General features: G+C 38.2%; 1 pseudogene; it reads right to left on the bottom strand.

The window, feature by feature from the left end:
- Positions 1 to 1,988: 1,988 nt before the first annotated feature.
- LOC145169153 (cytochrome P450 Tp9025-like) lies at positions 1,989 to 3,722 on the bottom strand (annotated as a pseudogene).
- Positions 3,723 to 19,881: the final 16,159 nt, after the last annotated feature.

Genomic DNA, 19,881 nt, shown 5'->3' with positions numbered 1-19,881 from the left:
TACTATATAAAAAATGCATTAAAAATCCGAATTTTTAGAGAATTGACCCATTTTGACTTTTATTCAAAATACTCGTTTTTATGACCGTTTTGGTGGTTTTGTGATAGTTTTAAACTGTCATATGACATTTTTTAGACAATGATCTAAAAGTTAGTTTTAGTCTCTTTTTCTGGTACTCACGAAATTATACACCCTCATTCTCTTTCTTCTCTTAATTTTTCTGAGTCTGATCCAATTGGGGATTTGGGAGTACCACCCAAATACTTCGATTTGATAGTGATAATCACGATTCTCAGATTTCCAAGTGCCATTAAATCCATATTTCTGACACATTATACACAAAATCACAAACACATTAGAGAATAACTCCAAATCAGCTATAACATCACAAAATTCGGGATCACAGTGAAGAAAAATTAACTCAAACTCCATGAAGAAATGTCTCTAAATCAGTGAGTTTACCTGATGTAGTAGAGAAAGATGGCGGCACTGGATGGTATTTTCCACTAGAATCGTTATCGGGGGTGGGCTTCTTATCTAGAAGAAGTAGCGGACCGGAGGGAGGAAGGATATAAGAGGTGGTGGTTTCTGGTGGATGCAAGCTCTTTGCCACAAAAAGAAAATGGTTGGTGGTGTCGGTTCGTCGTTGTTGGCAAGAGAGTTTTGGCTTCGTGTAAACCAGAAAAGTTAGACGGAGAAGGGATGTACCTTCTGGAGCATTAGCAGTGACGATATTATACCTTTAGTGGTGACACATTAAACGTATTAGCGGCGATACCGAATAATACAAGGGAACATTGAAGCCTACCCATTGGATTTACGCATAGATTGAACGACTATAGTTGAGTATTGGCTAAACGGAACATGGATTGCAAGCTAGTGCATTGGCAGCATCACCTTTAGCGGCGATGCACACTTTAGCGACAACGTAAAGGACAAGGCGTGTCTGACTTTATGTCGTCACTAAAGCTTGTGATGCTTAAATTTCTTGTTGTGTTTCTAGTAGATATCATAAAAAGAAATTTAATTGGATTGATTGAATCAGGGATCTGACATTTGATACCTTGATAGTTCTTTTAGGATAAATTCTACAAAGGTCATTAAGTTTAGAAGGCTTAGTGGGTATTTCCAAAATTCTCCATAATCGATCGCTCCAGAAGGGTCAAAATCAAACCCAACGACTTGTCATAATACACTATGTGGCCTACCATTACGTGGTGGATTATGAGCCATTTAAGATTCAATAATGTTGCATAGCAGCCCCAAGTAATCAAAATATAAGCCAACAACCTAGATCAATAGCAATATACCCTAATTAATGATTCCGGTCATCGATTGTGATCACTATTTCATTTGAGGAATCATTAGGACTAACAAAGGAACATATACTCTCTTTTCTCTCTTCACTTTCTCTCTCGATGATCTCTACACTTTTCTCTCTTTTTAAATAATTAAAATCCTAATAATCATCTTTCTTTATACTTAATTTAGATATTAATATCAAATTCAACAAAAGTCACTAGATTTGGAAAATTATCACAAAACATACTATATTTTAGGTTTTTTTATATATATTTTTATTTTGACATCCAGAATGTGATGTTACCAAAAGTATCACGTTATTAAAACCGACACGTCATCAAAACTCCAGACAATCGGGTTAACTAGTCAAAATTTTACTGAGTGTCCAATTTGAGACAAAAATAACATAGTATCAAAATCGAATTTTTGTAAAACTGAATGAATTTTGTGGAATTTACCTTTTTTATTAAATAAATTTGCCATTAGAAAAAAGAAAAAGACAAAATCCATCCAAATACCTTTGACAAGTTTTGGAGACATAAAACATGGGAATTTTTTTAAGTTATCCATCACTCACATTTAACTGCAATGGTAACAAACTAATAATGAACATCGAATGCAGAAAAAGATAAATATTGATCGAATTCAAGGACCTTTATTCTTTATTAATTTTAACGAATTAGTAATCAAAACGGAATAAAAACAGTTGGGATAACCTCCAATGAATCTTTCTTAATTGCGGTGACTCCATGACTCTCAGTCATGTCAATATCTTTAGGACTTAATCCATTAGGAAGTTGCCAATTGAAGTGGTATAGCAATCTAGCAAGAGTGAGCTCAATAGATACCAAACCAAAAGCAATCCCAAGACAAATTCTCCTCCCTGATCCAAAAGGGATATACTCGAAGCTTGTACCAAAGAAATCGTATGAAGTGTTCTCAAATCTCTCTGGTTTGAAGGTTTGTGCATCATCCCAATATTCAGGATCAGTTCCGCATGCAAGGCCATTAACAACGACTTTCATTTTTTCGGGTATATCATAACCACCAATTTTAACCTGCTCTCTACATTCCCTTGGTAGTAATAGTGGAATAGTAATGTGAAGTCTTAAAGTTTCTTTGATTATGTGTTTAAGGTAAACCAACTTATGTAGTTCAGTCTCGGCGATTGTTTTCTCTCCCTTAAATGCTTCTCTCACTTCTGCTTGGGCCTTCATCATCACATCAGGGTTTCTCATCAACTCTGTCATTGCCCATTCAATGGTCACAACACTTGTATCCGTTCCTCATATAAGCATATTCTGTGATATATCATTCGAATTAGAAGTTATTTAAACACGTTTAAAAAAATCATCAACTTATGTCACATACAATAAACTTAATAAGTATATAATAGAGAAGAAACAAGATATGTAGTTGAATATTATTACTTTAAGTTACCTTTATAATATGTAAAGAATGAAAAAAACCAAGTAGTAGCTGTCAACATAATGAATATGATATAAGTGAACTATAGTATAAATTAAATGAGCATATACCAGAAAGATCGCCTTGATATTGTTGTCTGTGACTGGGAACCGAAGACCACCACGCTCTTTGATGTTGAAAAGAACATCAATCAGATCGTCTTCTGTTGGACCAACTGTTTGTCTTCTGATTCGACGTTCCTCAAAGATTTCATCAAAAATGTTATCAAGAGACTTGTGAATCTTCGTCAACCTAGATTTCATCCCAGAAATGGTAGAAAGGAAAGTTAACGTAGGAAACAGGTCTGCAACATAATACCCACTGGATAACGCCACCACTTGTTCCGCCAATTCGATCAACACATCCTGTTGTCTGCAATCATTTCCAAACAAACACTTGCACACGACAGTATTATTCATTTTCATAACCCTTTTACGTATGTGTACAGGCTTTCCAACGCAGGATTGAACCACCTCCGTGAAACGATCGATCTCTATCGCCCTAAAGCCCATGAAGGATTGAACTTTTTTGACACTTAAGAGTTCCATGGTGACGATCTTCTTCATTTGTCGCCAGTAATCACTGTAACGACCAAAAGCAATGTCAATGCCTCCGTACAACAGAATATCAGCAAGAAGTGCATATGGGCGGCTTGCAAGGGCTAGGTCGTGAGTTTTTAGTACTTCTTCAGCTAACCGAGGTGACGAGACGACGACCATGGAGATCTGTCCGAGTTGCAGGCTCATTATGGGGCCGTATTTCTTGGACAAGTCAAGGAAAGCACGATGCGGCAGTGCTAGGCCAATCTGATAGAGGTTTCCAATGATGGGTAGCTTTGGTGGGCCTGGTGGTAGGTTGAGAGGCTTGGAACTCTTGGGTTTTCTGTTGCAGATGTAGTAGATGGAGAGAATGAAAGAGGAGACCATGAAGATGATGGTCATATCGATGGCCATTGTTACTCAACGGGATGAGTTGTTTTGGAGAAGATGTGTAAGCTCCATATATATAGCATGCATGGAGAAGCGCTACTTTTACTTTTCAGCTTAATACTTCAATCAAATCTTACAAGCCTAGTGGAGGAGGCTTTACTTATTCCCACGTTTATTACTACTGCAACACCTCAATATTATAATCTTATAAAGATACTATAGGACAAATTAAAGGATGCATGAACCTCAGGTGTTTCCTCCTCCTATTTTAACATTACTAGAAAATCACAATCCGTAGTTACAGGGAGATACCTATGGAAATGTGACCGAAAAAAAGGCTGTAAAATAGCTCGTGGGTAAATAGTATCTATAGATTTGCGATGGATTAGCTACGGAATACTGATGACTTTTTCCGTAGGTATAATACCAACAGAATACCGACGAATTTCCTACGAAATAACGACGGGAGTCAAGTTTGACTAAAATTGACTTTTTAACTACGGAATGCCGATGAACCTATTTAGCGACGAATTTCCTACGAATTAGTGATCGGAGTGAAGTTTGACTAAAACTGAATTTTTACCTACGAAATACTGACAGACCTACTTAGCAATGGATTTCCTACGAATCAGCGACGGAAAATTGATGAACTTAAAATATATATATATATATATATATATATATATATATATATATATATATATATATATATATATATATATATATATATATCCATGTTTTTCTGCTTAAAATGCAGAAAAAACATTACATTCAAATACAAAAAACATCAAATAATTACTTAATCCAAAACAAAATATTAGTACTTAAATACCAAAATAACATAATCCAAAGCCAAACATTTTAAAATCGAAGATTTATATACATATTTGATTTCAAAGTTAGTACAATTCTTGATTTTCTCTTATATTATGCTTTGCAACATAAATCACTTTCTGAATCTCTTCTTGAACACTCATATTCAAACTATAGTTAAAGCACAACACAAATATAAAAAGTAAATTTTGTAAGTACAATGAGAGTTTTAAGCTGGTTTTAGCAATATACTTAAATTAAAAAAACTGATACACAGGCGTTCATAATTTAAAATTGTAATTTACCTGAGTGCACTTTTAGCAATGTACATACAAAGTACAATACTTTAATTAGAAACATAAAAGCACACCAACACTATGTGTTTACAACGAAAACGAACAACCAAAGCAAATGGCCATAATGCATATATAAATAAGAAAAAAAATGGAAATAAGATAAAGAGTTGAAAATTACATTTCAAGGCATAAATTTAGTTATAGCCTTGCATTATTCATGCATATCATGTAGTTTTTGAGTAGTTTATTGAGTTTGTTGTACTTGTTTCCCTATGCCTTGAACTTAGCAAAGAGAAATATCCAATAAGATATATGTTTTGATGTATTTATAAATGGTCACTTTCTAAACCCAAATCCAAACAGTCCTTAATTCAAACGATAGTAAAAAAAATGTGGGATTTCAACTCAAAAGCCTTAGATTGCAAGTCAACAACAGATAAAATATAAAAATACATTCATAACTTTTCAATGTCCTCCACCATCCCAATAGCTGCAAGTGATTTCCCGAACCACATCCGAACATCCCCTTATTTTGTAAAACTCCCATGTTTAACCAAACCACCATCATCAAACACCCATGCAATCCCGTGAGGCAACCTTATACCGCTACTATCATCCTAATACTCATCACCATCTTCGCGACCATACACCTCCCAAAGCTACCATCCTTCTCCCTTGTACTTGCCATCGATGTACCACTATATCCACCATGATCAACCACCAAACCAATCGATCACCTGCTTCCATGCACCGACAGAACCGGTTCATCATAAGCCACCACGACACCCTGATGGGTTTTACATGCAATAACACAGATAAATCCTTAGCACTTAAGGGTACAAGCAACCTATTAGATCTATGTCATAACACTATTAAAGTAACATTTTATTAAACAACAAGAACCGTATGAACCCTAGGTATTTTCAAAATTTACAAAAAAATAGGAATTACATACCTTTTTTATTGTTGTAGTAAACAATCAAAAATCCTTTCTTCTTTGATTCGGAAGCTAGCACTACAACTGTCGTGCCTCTAATGGTTCACACCAAACCCTAGCAACCAAGGAAACTTGAAGAGAGAGGATATAATAGATAAAATTTGGGGTATACTCTTAAGGAGTCAAGTGGCTGAAATTTAGAGGCTATGAGACCCTATTTATAGCTGACCAAGAAACCCTAGATAACTCTTACTTGATTAAAATAATAATTTCTTATATCAGGTAATTATCTGGTTTCCTAACAATCTCCAAGGGATATTCTAGAAACCCTAGAATCATTCCAAAAACCGTCCACCTCACATGGAGAAGGTTCTGGAACCCTTTTGTTGAACTATTGAACATTTACAGCTTAGGTCCATGTACATTTAGTTAATCCAATTAATCACAAAATTACTTCCAGTTAATATCTGATTAATTGTTAATTAAATAACAATATTTCTAATTAATATAGTATTCTCATAATATACTAAAAATCATTTATATATATAGGGAGAGGTTATATTGAGAACGTAAAAAGATTGACATAAATGGTCTTTTTTATATCAACCATCAATCTAAATATTTAAAGGGTAGTGATCTGTTCTCGCTAGGGGTGTGCGCGGTGCGGTTTGGTGCGGTTTAGAGTCAAAACCGCAAACCGCACCGCATATGCGGTTTGAATATTTTAGAAACCGCAAACCGCACCATAGATGTTCAAAACCGCGTTATGCGGTGCGGTTTGATGCAGGCGGTTTGGTTGCGGTTTGTGCGGTTTGATGAGTTGTTCAACATTAAATCTATCAAAAAACCAAAAAACTGACCCGGTTAAAAAAATTGATTGCTTTTATTTTATAAAAACAAATACAATTTTCAAGTTAAATCGTTTTTAATAAATTGTTATTTATGCTACTATAGTTTTGTAGTGTCACTGTTATTGCTTTATATTGCCGTTATAGTTGCTATATTCTTGTAAACCGTGAGATCTTGATCTAATAGTGATTTAATGTTACGTTATAGATATTTGATTATTGTAAGAAATATTTTTAAATACATTGTTTCTAAATCGTGATTTAAAGTTATAACAAAGTAAAGAAAAAAAAATATATATATAACATGCGGTGCGGTGCGGTTTGAACCGCGGTTTTATAAATACAAACCGCAAACCACACTGCACAGTGCGGTTTGATAAAATGACGAACCGCAAACTGCACCACGAAATTCTAAACCGTATTATGCGGTGCGGTTTGGTGCGGTGCGGGCGGTTTGTGCGGTTTTTTGCACACCCCTAGTTCTCGCGTTCTCAACCTTTTTAGTGTTCTCGATTTAACTTACCTCTCTCTCTCTCTCTATATATATATATATATATATATATATATATATATATATAATGTGTGTGTGTGTGTGTGTGTGTGTGTATATATATATATATATATATATATATATATATATATATATATATATATCTAAAAGGTAGCTTATTTAATTACCAAGTTTGAGGGCAACCCAAAAGGACTGTGGTACCATCAATTCAAGTATATGCCAATTATAGTAATGGGCTTAGATACCTAATCCAACAATCTCCCACTGAGATAATTCTATAATTATAATTGCTAGTAAACTTTTGAACCGATCAGGAAGTTATAGCTTTCAAAAGCCATTGTGGAACTCTGACACAGTCAGTTACGTGTCCTAAGATAAATGATCAAATATTCCTTGTTCTACAAGATATCGACGAGACATGGATTGAAATCAATCTCATTGTCTAAAATTCTATTTCTCGATTTCCTGATTTTTGACGACTGAGTTCAGACTACTAATTGAACATATCAATTCAGTCCAGGCTTGGCCAAGTACTTCAGATGTCGACATCAAATCATCGAGGGGCCCAAATATGTTGCTTTTCCCGTTAGGGAAAAAGGAACGAATAAACTTTGACTCATATGCCTGTATCTTTTACTCACCAAATCGCACATGACACTACGTTTTATAACATCAAGTTACTGATGTGTTTTCGCAAAACCAATGTGTAACCGACTTGTAAATTACAACTCATATATCTCAGTTTTAGGAATATAAGATATTATCGTCTCTGAATTACTTGTGATAAAATCCGTGAACTAATTCTCTGAGTGTGGGTTTATCCAATACTCACAATCCATATTTTCTAAGTACTCATGAACATTGTAGCAATTTTATTTCAACGTCTAATCACCATAGACAATATACAATTCAATTCATGACAACCTTAATTCACTACTTACTTCCAAAAGTATGAGCGACTGTGGAGTTTCAAATAATCAAATTATTCAAGAAGTAAAACATGTGAAGTAAAACACAATAATAAACTAATTAACTATGGTCTCAAAACTATTGATTATAAATAAAACTCTTATTATTTAATCACCATAATAATTAACACATTATTCGTTATATAATGTTTCGAGTAATCAACTATCCACTTGAATTAAGCATCAGTCATACCATGTTATGAACATGCATACTATTCTTCTATATGGTCCTTCATTAGTGAACAGATCGACCAGACACTATTCCAATGATGTTCATTTCATAATTTCAAATTCTTGTCAGTGTATAAAATGAATTGGAATTCTAACCTCATATCCATTGACCTTCTGTGATGTTGAGGCTTCAAAGTCATAGAGACCGAGCCAACAATACTACAAAATATTCCATTGGAACTTTGTTACTAAAAACAATTCCAAGGTAATGGAGGTTCTAATTCAAGGTACGCTCCTTGAACACAATTCTGCATAAAAGTTTCCAATTCACATGCAGACTCAATAATCAACTCCCTTTATGGAAACTTTTCCATATTCCCATATAACCATCAATTTTGACAAAGAATCATCTCAATCTAAAACATGACACTATGGTCTTTCCAAACAATACCATACTTCCAACTGTCCATAAGCAAGCAATCTTCAGTAAACCTATGAATGTTCTTGACAGTTATTTAACAACTTTAGTCATACAAAATTCTAGTTCTTTTTCTCTCACAATGCTCTGAGCATTTGAAAAAAAATAGAATAAGTGAATATTATAGCATATGTAATCGATCCTATATCTGAAACATATAGGATTCGACTTATTATGTCTCACATAAGGATATGATATTTGTTATGTCTCTATTGCTATAATATTTCCATACATTGAATTTCCTATGTTGAACCATTTCAACATGATATTAATATATGTCTATGACTAAGTTTTATTGAACCCTACAATATAAACCTTTAGATTCGAAAGGAAGTATGAGTGCCCTCTCCCTCAAGTCTATCACAATGAAGCAATTCCTAAACTTTGCAATTTGCAAATTGAAAACTTTGTTCCCTACAATCAGTATTGTTAACATGCAATACTAGCATCACAATTATTCTCCCACTAGCTTTGACATGTACCCAAAAATCAACTGCACTTCTAGAAATCAATACTACTGACTTCATTATTGAAGTACATATTTTTGTTACGTGATGCTTCAATAAGTCTCCAACTAGACTTCTTAAGATCATACACCTCCATTGGATAGCATATGTGTGTGTTTAAACCCTTTCAAAACTTATATATATATATATATATATATATATATATATATATATATATATATATATATATATATATATATATATATATATATATATATATATATATATATATATATATATAGGAGCGTTCAATCGAGAACATTTCTTATCGCGAGAACATTTGAGAACAAATTTGAAAAACAACATTTTTTTTAATTAAAATTATAAAATAATATTCATATAAATAAAAAAATAGTTACAAACAATTAAAAAACCCACTAACTAACACCACTCACCACCCAACCAACACCACCCACCACCACCCATCACTAACCACCACCAGCAACCACTACCCACCACCCATCACCACCCACCACCATCACCACCACTCGCCACCACCATCACAACCCACCACCATCATCACCCATCCACCACCACCACCCACCTCCACCACCGCCTGCCACCACCACCCACAACCATTACCTAATACCCATCACCACCACCCACCACCACCACCCATCACTACTCACCACCACCACCCGCCACCACCACCCATTACTCACCACTACCACCAACAACCACCCACCACCCACCACCACCACCACCACCCGCCACCACTACCACCCACCAACCATCACCACCCGCCACCACCACCCACCCACCTTCACCACCGCCCGACACCACCACCACCAACCACTACCTACCACCCACCACCACGACCCGCCACTACCACCCATCACTACCCACCACTACCAACCACCACCCATCACCACCCACCACCCACCACCACCCGCCACTACCACCACCCACCACCCACCCACCACAACCACCACTACCACCCACCACCACCATCACCACCTACCATCATCACCACCCAACCAACACCACCTGCCACCACCACCCACCTCCACCAAAACCACCACCCATCATTATTACCACCACTTGCAACCAGCCACCCATCACCACCGCCCATCACTAACCACCACCACCAACCACCACGCACCACCCATCACTACCCACCACCCACCACCACCACCACCACCCGCCACCACCACCACCACCACCACCCAACCATCACCACCCGCCACCACCACCCACCTTCACCACCCATCACCATCGCCCGCCGCCACCACCAACAACCACTAACTACCACCCATCACCACCACCAACAACCACTAACTACCACCCATCACTACCCACCACCACCAACCACTACCCACCAGCCATCACTACCCACCACCACCCACCACCTACCCACCACCCACCACCACCACCACCCATCACTACCCACCACAACCAACCACCACCCACCATCCATCACTACCCACCACCACCCGCGACCACCACCACCCACCACCCACCCACCACAACCACCACCACCACCAACCACCACCACCCACCACCCACCCACCACAACCACCACCACCACCAACCACCACCCACCACCACCATCATCACTACCCAACCAACACCACCCGCCACCACCACCCACCTCCACCAAAACCACCACCCACCTCCATAGAATTTATATGGAAAATATTAGTTTTCACGTGTTGATTCAATAGTTGTTTTTGTGTATTTAATCACATGGGATTATATTTATTTAATCACATATGATTCGTATGGAAAATATTTATTCTTGCGTCGATTCAATAATTGTTCTAATATATTTAATAACATGTGATTATATATATTTAATCACATATGATATATGATTTATGTGGACAAGATTCATTATTTCTTTCTCAATTCAATAATTGCACTCATGTACTTAGTCACATATGATTATACGTATCAAATCTTTAATACGAACAATACTCATTTTTTAGTTTTTTTTCAATAAGTTTTCTCATATATTTAATCACATGTGATTATAAGTATTTAATCACATATGATTAATGTGGACCTAAATTTGTTCTAATGTTCTTGATTCAACAGTTGTTCTCGTGTATATAATTACATGTGATTATATATCACATATTATTTATTGAATCAAGAACGTGAAAACAAATCCTTTTCACATAAATCGTATGTGATTAAATACACGAGACCAACTAGTGAATTAAAAACGCAAAAATGAATATTGTCCACATAAATCATATGTGATTAAATACATATAATCACATGTGATTAAATACATATAATCACATGTGATTATATGTACCTAATCACATATGATATATGTGGACAACATTCATTATTTCTTTCTCAATTCAATAGTTGTACTCGTGTACTTAATCACATGTGATTATATGTATCAAGTCACATACGATTTATATTGATAATATTCATTTTCACATTTTTGATTCAATATTTTTTTCTTATGTATTTAATCATATGTGATTATATGTATTAATGACATATGATTAATGTAGAAACAGAAAAACTATTGAATCAAAAATGCGAAAATGAATATTGTGTACAAAAATCATATGTGACTAAATGTACAAGAACAACTATTGAACGAGAATGCGAATATGAATATTGTCCATATAAATCATATCTGATCAGATACATATAATCTCAAGTAATTAAACACACAAGAACAACATCAGAATCGAGAACGCGAAAATGAAGATTTTCCACATAAATTCTATGTGATTAGATACATATAATCACATGTGATTATATGCATTTATACACATATGATATATGTGGACAATATTTATCTTTGTGTTCTCGATTCAATAGTTGTTCTCGTGTATATAATCATATGTGATTATATGTATCTAATCACATATGATTTATATAGACATCATTATTTTTTTGTCTATATAAATCATATGTGATTAGATACATATAATCACATATGATTATATGTATTTAATAACATATGATTACAGTGGACAAAGAACAATTACTGAATGGAGAATGTGACAATGAATCTCATCCACATAAATCGTATATGATTGGATACATATAATCACATGTGATTATATGTATTTAATCAAATATGATTTATGTAGACAATATTTATTTTTGCGGTTTCAATTGAATAATTGATTTTATGTATTTAATCACATGTGATTATATGTATATAATCACATATGATTTGAGGTGGACAAGATTCATTTTTTCCTTCTGGTTTCAATAGTTGTGCTCATGTATTTAATCACATACGATTATACATATAATCACATGTGATAAAACACAGGAGAACAACTATTAAATCGACAAAGCAAAAATGAATTATGTCCACATAAATCATATATGATTAGATTCATATAATCACATGTGATTATATGTATTTAGTCACATATAATTAATTTGGATAAATATTTGTTTTCATGTTCTTGGTTCAATATTTTGTTATCGTGTATATAATTACATGTGATTGTATGTATCTAATCACATATGATTTATATAGACAAGATTCATTTTTCCAAATAAAATCATATGTGATTAGAAACATATAATCACATCTAATTAAATGTGTTTAATCACATATGATTAAAGTGGAAAAAGAATAATTATTGAATCGAGAACGCAAAAATGAATCTTAGCCACATAAATCATATTTGATTAGATACACATAATCACATGTTATTTTATGTATCTAATCATATATGATTTATATGGACAATATTCATTTTCGTGTTCTCGATTCAATAGTTGTTCTCGTGTATTTAATCACAATTGATTATATGTATTTAGCCGCATATGACTTATGTGGAAAATATTTGTTTATGTGCTCTTTTTTTTTAACAGGTGTTCTTATGTATATAATCACATGTGATTATATGTATCTAATCACATATGATTAATATGGAAATAAAATAGCATATCTATGTTTATCTAATAACCTTTTTTATATACTTTTAAATGAACATTGATATTTTTTAATCTTCAAAATTCATTTTTTTATATTTTTCTTCCAAAAATAAGTACAACTTTTTTTATAGATATTTATGTTCTAAATCTCATCGGATTTTATTTTAGTTTTGGTAAATGAATTTTTAAAGTTACGAATATTTTGACTACTTTTAAACACAAAAAATATATTTCATACATATTTTAATAATATTTAATTACTTATACATAAATTAATTAATGGTAGATCTTATTTTGATTCAATTTCCACCACCGAACATAAAATTAAGCTAATAAACTCATTGAAAATTTAAAAGTTAAATTCATGGTGGAAATGGTCTTATACCAAATTTGTTATTATTCTTTTTCCTTCTAAAGCTTTTAAAATAATAAAATCTTAGGAAAAAGTAAATATAAATAAATTTACCTGAATAGAAAGTAAATGAAAGAATTCAAAGTCAGGGCAAAATTTGGACCACCAGTTCACTTGAAAATCACATCCCATTTAATATTCACCCATTTACGGTGGTGTTTCTCTACGCCTCCATAGCCCTAAATCCTAATCCCGCTATTTTTACACTTGATGAAGGGTCGGTTGTCTTCCAGTCAACGTCGGATCCGACGGCAACTGTCCGATACAAGCTTAGAAGGTAAGGCATGCTTGTTTTCAGTTCGAAAATGATTAGACCGCTGCCAGCTTCTGTCGTGAAGAATTATAATCCTTTTATGTTGTGAAATTTCATGGAAATCGAATGGTGTTTGCCACCGTTACTTCACCAGGAACCACCATAGATATGGATGTTGGAGAGTTTTGCCTCCATGGTTGTGTTCTGGTGCTTGCAAAGTAAATTATCGTGTGTAGCAATTTTATAGAAAAAGTACACTGGAAAACATGTAATGTCTTGACGGAGTTGGTCAGTGAATCGAGATCGGGAACCAAGCTGAGTGAAGGTCGTCGATGAAAGCGTCTCTTTCGGTGAGCTGCTGCCGGAGGTCGGAGATCGGAAACCAGATCTAGTTTTGTGGTGACACAAGATTAGGAAACGAGATCTTATGGCTTATGAAACGAGATCCAGTGACGGTTTAGGAAGATGATAGATGGAAGAGGTGGTTTCTGACGGTGGTGGACGAAAGGAGGTAGAGAACAAATTGATCTGAAGACAGTGAAGAGGCAGTTGTGCGCTGGTTCGGGGTCATTACGGTAGTTTCTGCGATCCGGTGAATGTGGTTCAGTTTGCCTTTAAGAATTAAGATGTGAGAGAATGTAGAGGAGAAAGTGAGAGAGAAAGGGAGATATGAGAGAATGTAGAGAGAGAAAGAAGAGAGAGAAAGCGAAATTGAAAGTCAGTCTATAAAAACAAAAAATAAGGTTATAATTATTTTCTAATAAAAATAAAATAATTTCTTTTAACGAACCATTAAAATTTCAACATTTAAGACTTAGTAAAGTTAGTTTGTTCTCGTTTGAACATGGAGGGGTAAAATGGTCTTTTACCCTTCTGTGAGCTTGTAGAAGGGTTAGTCTAGATTCTTTGAGAGCCGCTATTAGTTAGGGATAATTATCGTATGTGTTAGGTGGAGGCTAGACCGGTGATTCGAGTTCAAGGTTATCCGATTTCTTACGAGGTGAGTTTTCTCACTATACTTACCATGAGTGGTATCTATGTGTGACCGGAGGGTCTTATGTGCTTATTTGAGTTATGTGATATTCTGCATTTTCTCTGTGTGATATAAATATGTTATATTCTGTGTTACACTGAGACAGGACCGGAGGGTCCAACCCGAGTTGTGGGACCGGAAGGTCCAAACCGAGCTGTGAGATCGGAAGGTCATCACTGAGACACATGACCCGAGGGTCCAGACCGAGACGCATGAGACAGCAGGGTCCATGCCGAGTTATAGCCATGAGAGGCTTATTATTTGTGTGTGTGGTATTTTGGGGAACTCAATAAGCTTTGTCCTTACCGTGTGTTGTGATATGTGTTTCAGGTACTTCTTAGGACCGCGGGAAGGCGCCGACATGATTGTACACACCTGTTCGAGACTATGTTGAGGATTCTGGGATTTGACTTTCGTTTGTGGATTTATGTTGACATTGAGACACTTGTGGTTTTTATGAAATATAATATATGAGTTTTATGTGTTTTAAAAATGAAAAAATTTTGTTTGAAAATTTACGTCATTACAAGTTGGTATTAGAGCCTTGGTTTGAGGGATTCGGATGCACCTTCGGGTATGTCTGGACTCAAACTTAGGGTTTGAGACAATTTTTCAAAAGAACTGATTTTTCTAAACCGAGTAAGAGATTTTAAGAGAAAATGAGAAGGAGCAGTGTGTACAATCAGCCAGAGCTCAAACGGTGGTTTCCCAAAATACCCTTAACTGTTTACTTTCTGAGATATTTATGAGATACTTATGAGATATTAGAAATGCATGCTAGAGAGTAGGCTAGGTATTTCATATTCTAGGGCTAGAGTTGCCTGATTTGTGATGCCTTAGCCTAGGAGATGCTTTTGGTCAGTGTTATCTGTTCTTTGCTCTGAGTATGTGCTGAGTTCTGAGTCGAGAGATAATCTAGGAAGAGATACTCAGATGAGCATATGAGTAGCCTACTGAGAGAGTAGCATGATATTGTGAGAGATAGAGTACTTGTGAATTTGAATCCTAGGAGGAGGACTTGGGATGACTATAGGTTGGTGTGGAAGCTAGTATTGGGCCCGTAATACTGAAAGCACCGGATCTGTAAGCCACTCAAGTCAGAATCCTTAGGATGCTAAGGAACAAGTAGGGATGAGTGATCGAGTGTAAGTATACTCGAGCGAGTCTCTGATGATTTTTGTGTTGTGTTTCAGATACATCATGGTGGGTACACGCCACAACCCCGAGGGCAGTGGGACTAGGGATAATGAGATTCGCAGGATGATTCACGAGGAGGTGGCCGCAGCTATTCGAGCGGCAATTCCTGAGATGTTTGGGTCTATTAAGACCACCCTGATTGAGACATTTGACGAGCGATACGCTGCTGTTACTGAGGCTGTTGCTGATGCAGCCACTGCGACTGTTGTTGCTGCTAGGCCACAGGGAGGTGACTCGTTGTTGTTTCGGGAATTCAGCAACACGAAGCCACCAAAGTTCCATGGGACACAGGATTTGATTGCTGCCATGAGATGGATCACTGATATTGAAGGATGCTTTTATACTTGATCATTCCCAGAGCATCTGAGAGTCCGGTTCACCTTGAACCAGCTTCGCTTGGGAGCGAAGGACTGGTGGAAGTTTGTGACGACTGATTTTACCCCTGCAGATCATGCTGTGGTGACTTGGGAGAGGTTCGCCAAGTTGTTTCGAGATGAGTATGTTCCCCAGGTGGAGAGGGAGCGTTTGGCACAGGAGTTTCTGTCTCTCAAGCAGAAGACAGAGTCAGTGACTGAGATTACGAGGATGTTCCATGCAAGGGCGTTGTTCTACCCTGAGCACCTATCCACTGAGCATGCACGTGTGAGTCGGTATTTGAGCATTTTGAGGAGAGACATTCGGGAGTTCGTGGCGAACTTGTCTTATCGGACATTGGCTGAGTTGCAGACCAATGCCCGAAGGAGGGAGATTGAGCTGGAGATTCAGTCTAGGGAGGAGGGAGAGCAGCAGGGGAGAGATAGGATACCGACACAGTCGCAGCCGACGGCTAAGCAGGCTAAACCCGCTAATTCGAGGACTGTAGGTCAGAGGGGCCGCACTTGTAGCAAGTACGGGAAGATCCACGAGGGATATTTCCGGGCAGGGATTTGCTACAAATGCGGCAAGGAGGGGCACATGGCTAGGGATTGGCCCAAGGGATTTTCTGTTTGCTTTCACTGCAACCAGACAGGCCATCGGAAGGCCGAGTATCCCCATCTTACACATGGATCAGCCCAGACTACCACTCCTGCTGCTTTGCGTGTTACTGATAGCCGGCCAGGGAAGGCCGAGCCTTCGAAGGCTCGTGGGAGAGCATTTCAGCTGACAGCGGAAGAGGTCCGCGCCACACCTGATGTTGTTGCTGGTACGTATCTCCTTATCTATGTTGTTTTGAGATTTGTTTATACTTACATTGTGCTGTGTATAGGTACTTTTCTTGTGAATTCTGTACCTGCTTTAGTATTGTTTGACTCGGGTGCGTGTCGATCTTTCGTGTCCTTAGCTTTTAGTCGCCACATCAGTATCCGACGTGAGGCGTTGAGTCGACCTTTGAGAGTTTCTATAGCCGAAGAGCATGCAGTTTTTGCTACTGATGTGTTCCGAGGGTGTGTACTAGATATTTTCGGTGTTGAGTTCCCGATAGACCTGGTACCGATCGCGATGGGTGATGTCTGTGTCATAGTGGGCATGGACTGGGTGAGTCAGTTTGGAGCTGTGATCGACTGTGAGCGTCAGAGGGTGACTATACGAGACCCTAGTGGGGGAGTTCTTACAATGTACAGCGAGGGTACTAGATCTAGATCAGCTTTTTGTTCTGTTGCCAGAGCGAGACAGAGTCTACAACAGGGTTGTATGGGTTTTCTAGCTTACGTGAGAGGTCGAGTTCTATCTCTGAGGTTCTGATAGTGTGCGAGTTTGTGGATGTTTTCCTCGAGGAGTTACCGGGTGTGCCTCCCGAGAGGCAGGTAGAATTCCGGATTGATTTGGTTCCGGGTGCGACGCCTATTGCCAAGGCACCTTATCGCATTGCGCCGCCAGAGATGCAAGAGTTATCCTCACAGCTCCAGGAGCTGCTGGGGAAGGGGTTCATCAGACCGAGTACGTCACCGTGGGGAGCTCCGATCCTTTTTGTCAAGAAAAAGGATGGTTCACACCGGATGTGCATTGATTACCCGGAGTTGAACAAGCTGACGGTCAAAAACTGTTATCCACTTCTGATGATCAACGATTTATTCGATCAGTTGCAGGGGGCATCTTGGTTCTCCAATATTGATTTGAGATCTGGATATCATCAGATGTGAGTCTGTGAGGAGGATATTCCGAAGACGACCTTTAGGACTTGTTATGGGCACTACGAGTTTGTGGTGATGCCTTTCGGGCTCACCAACGCACCTGCATCGTTCATGGACCTCATGAACCGGGTGTGCATGCCCATTTCGGATCGATCGGTGATCGTGTTCATCGACAATATTCTTGTGTACTCGAGGTCCAAAGAGCAGCACGAGGAGCATCTTAGAGAGGTTCTTGGAGTTTTGAGTTCGGAGAGGCTATATGCCAAATTCTCCAAATGTGATTTTTGGTTATGAGAGCTCCAGTTCCTGGGACATCTCGTTAATCAGAATGGGATATTTGTCGATCCGGCCAAGATTGAGGCAGTTATGAGTTGGGAGGTTCCGACATCTCCGTCCGAGATTAGGAGTTTTTACTATCGCAGATTTATCAGATACTTCTCCAAGATTGCTGTTCCTCTCACCAGATTGACCCGGAAGGGTGTTATATTTGCCTGGGGGCCCGAGCAGCAGGCCTCGTTTGAGACTCTTCGCCAGAGATGGTGCGAAGCCCCGGTTTTAGCCCTTCCCGAGGGAGTGGAGGATTTCGTAGTTTACTGTGATGCCTCTATATCAGGGATGGGAGCGGTGTTGATGCAGAGGGGGCACGTGATTGCATATGCATCGAGGCAGTTGAAGCCTCATGAGACGAGGTATCCCACCCACGATTTCGAGTTCGGGGCGGTAGTTTTCGCCCTCAAGATCTGGCATCACTATCTGTATGGAGTCTGGTGTACCATATACATGGACCATAAGAGCCTGAAGTACCTGATGGATCAGCCCAACCTGAATATGAGACATAGGAGATGGTTGGATGTAGTGAAGGGCTACGACTGCGAGATCTTATATCACCCATGTAAGGCTAATATGGTAGCCGATGCCTTAAGTCGCAGAGCCGAGAGCGCTCCGATCCGGGATGTGTGTTTGAGGATGACGGTGATGACTCCAGTCTTAGATACCATGCGAGAGGTTCAGGTGGAAGCTATGATATCGGAGAACCACAAGAGAGAGCGTGTGATCGGACATGTTTCCAAGTTTGAGACAGTCAATCGTAGGCTTATGACCTTCCGTGGGCGGATTTGGGTGCCCTATACAGGTGGAGCTCATCATGTACTGATGGAGGAGGCACATAGATCGAGATTCTCGATCCATCCGGGGGCCACTAAGATGTATTTGGACCTGAAGAGAGATTACTGGTGGCCCTGTATGAAGAGGGACATGGCATGGGTAATTGAGAGGTGCTTGACCTGTCGTCGGGTTAAGGCAGAGCACCAGCGTCCACATGGCCCGTTACAACCTCTAGAGATTCCCCAGTGGAAGTGGGAACACATTTCGATGGAGTTTATCAACAAGCTACCGAGGAGCGTGCGTGGGGTCGACACGATATGGGTGATTGTAGACCGGTTGACAAAGAATGCTCACTTCCTTGCTATCAGTGAGAGCTCTTCTGCAAATAAATTGGCCGAGATCTACGTTCGAGAGGTGGTGATACGGCATGGGGTGCTGACATCGATAATTTCAGATTGGGACAAGCGTTTTAGTTCTAGTTTTTGGAAGAAGTTCCACGACGAGTTGGGTACCCGACTGCACTTCAGTACAGCTTACCACCCACAGACAGACAGGCAGAGTGAGCGGACGATTCAGACGCTTGAGGACATGCTGTGTGCATGTGTTATGGACTTCGGAGGAAGTCGGGACACCTATTTGCCTTTGGCTGAGTTTTCATACAACAACAACCACCAT

This window comes from Lactuca virosa, chromosome 4, assembly GCF_052849685.1.
Source record: "Lactuca virosa cultivar CGN04683 chromosome 4, Lactuca_virosa_CGN04683_v6, whole genome shotgun sequence".
Taxonomy (NCBI): Eukaryota; Viridiplantae; Streptophyta; class Magnoliopsida; order Asterales; family Asteraceae; genus Lactuca; species Lactuca virosa.
The sequence above is the reverse complement of the archived record's forward strand: the minus strand, read 5'-3'. Positions and strand labels throughout refer to the sequence as shown.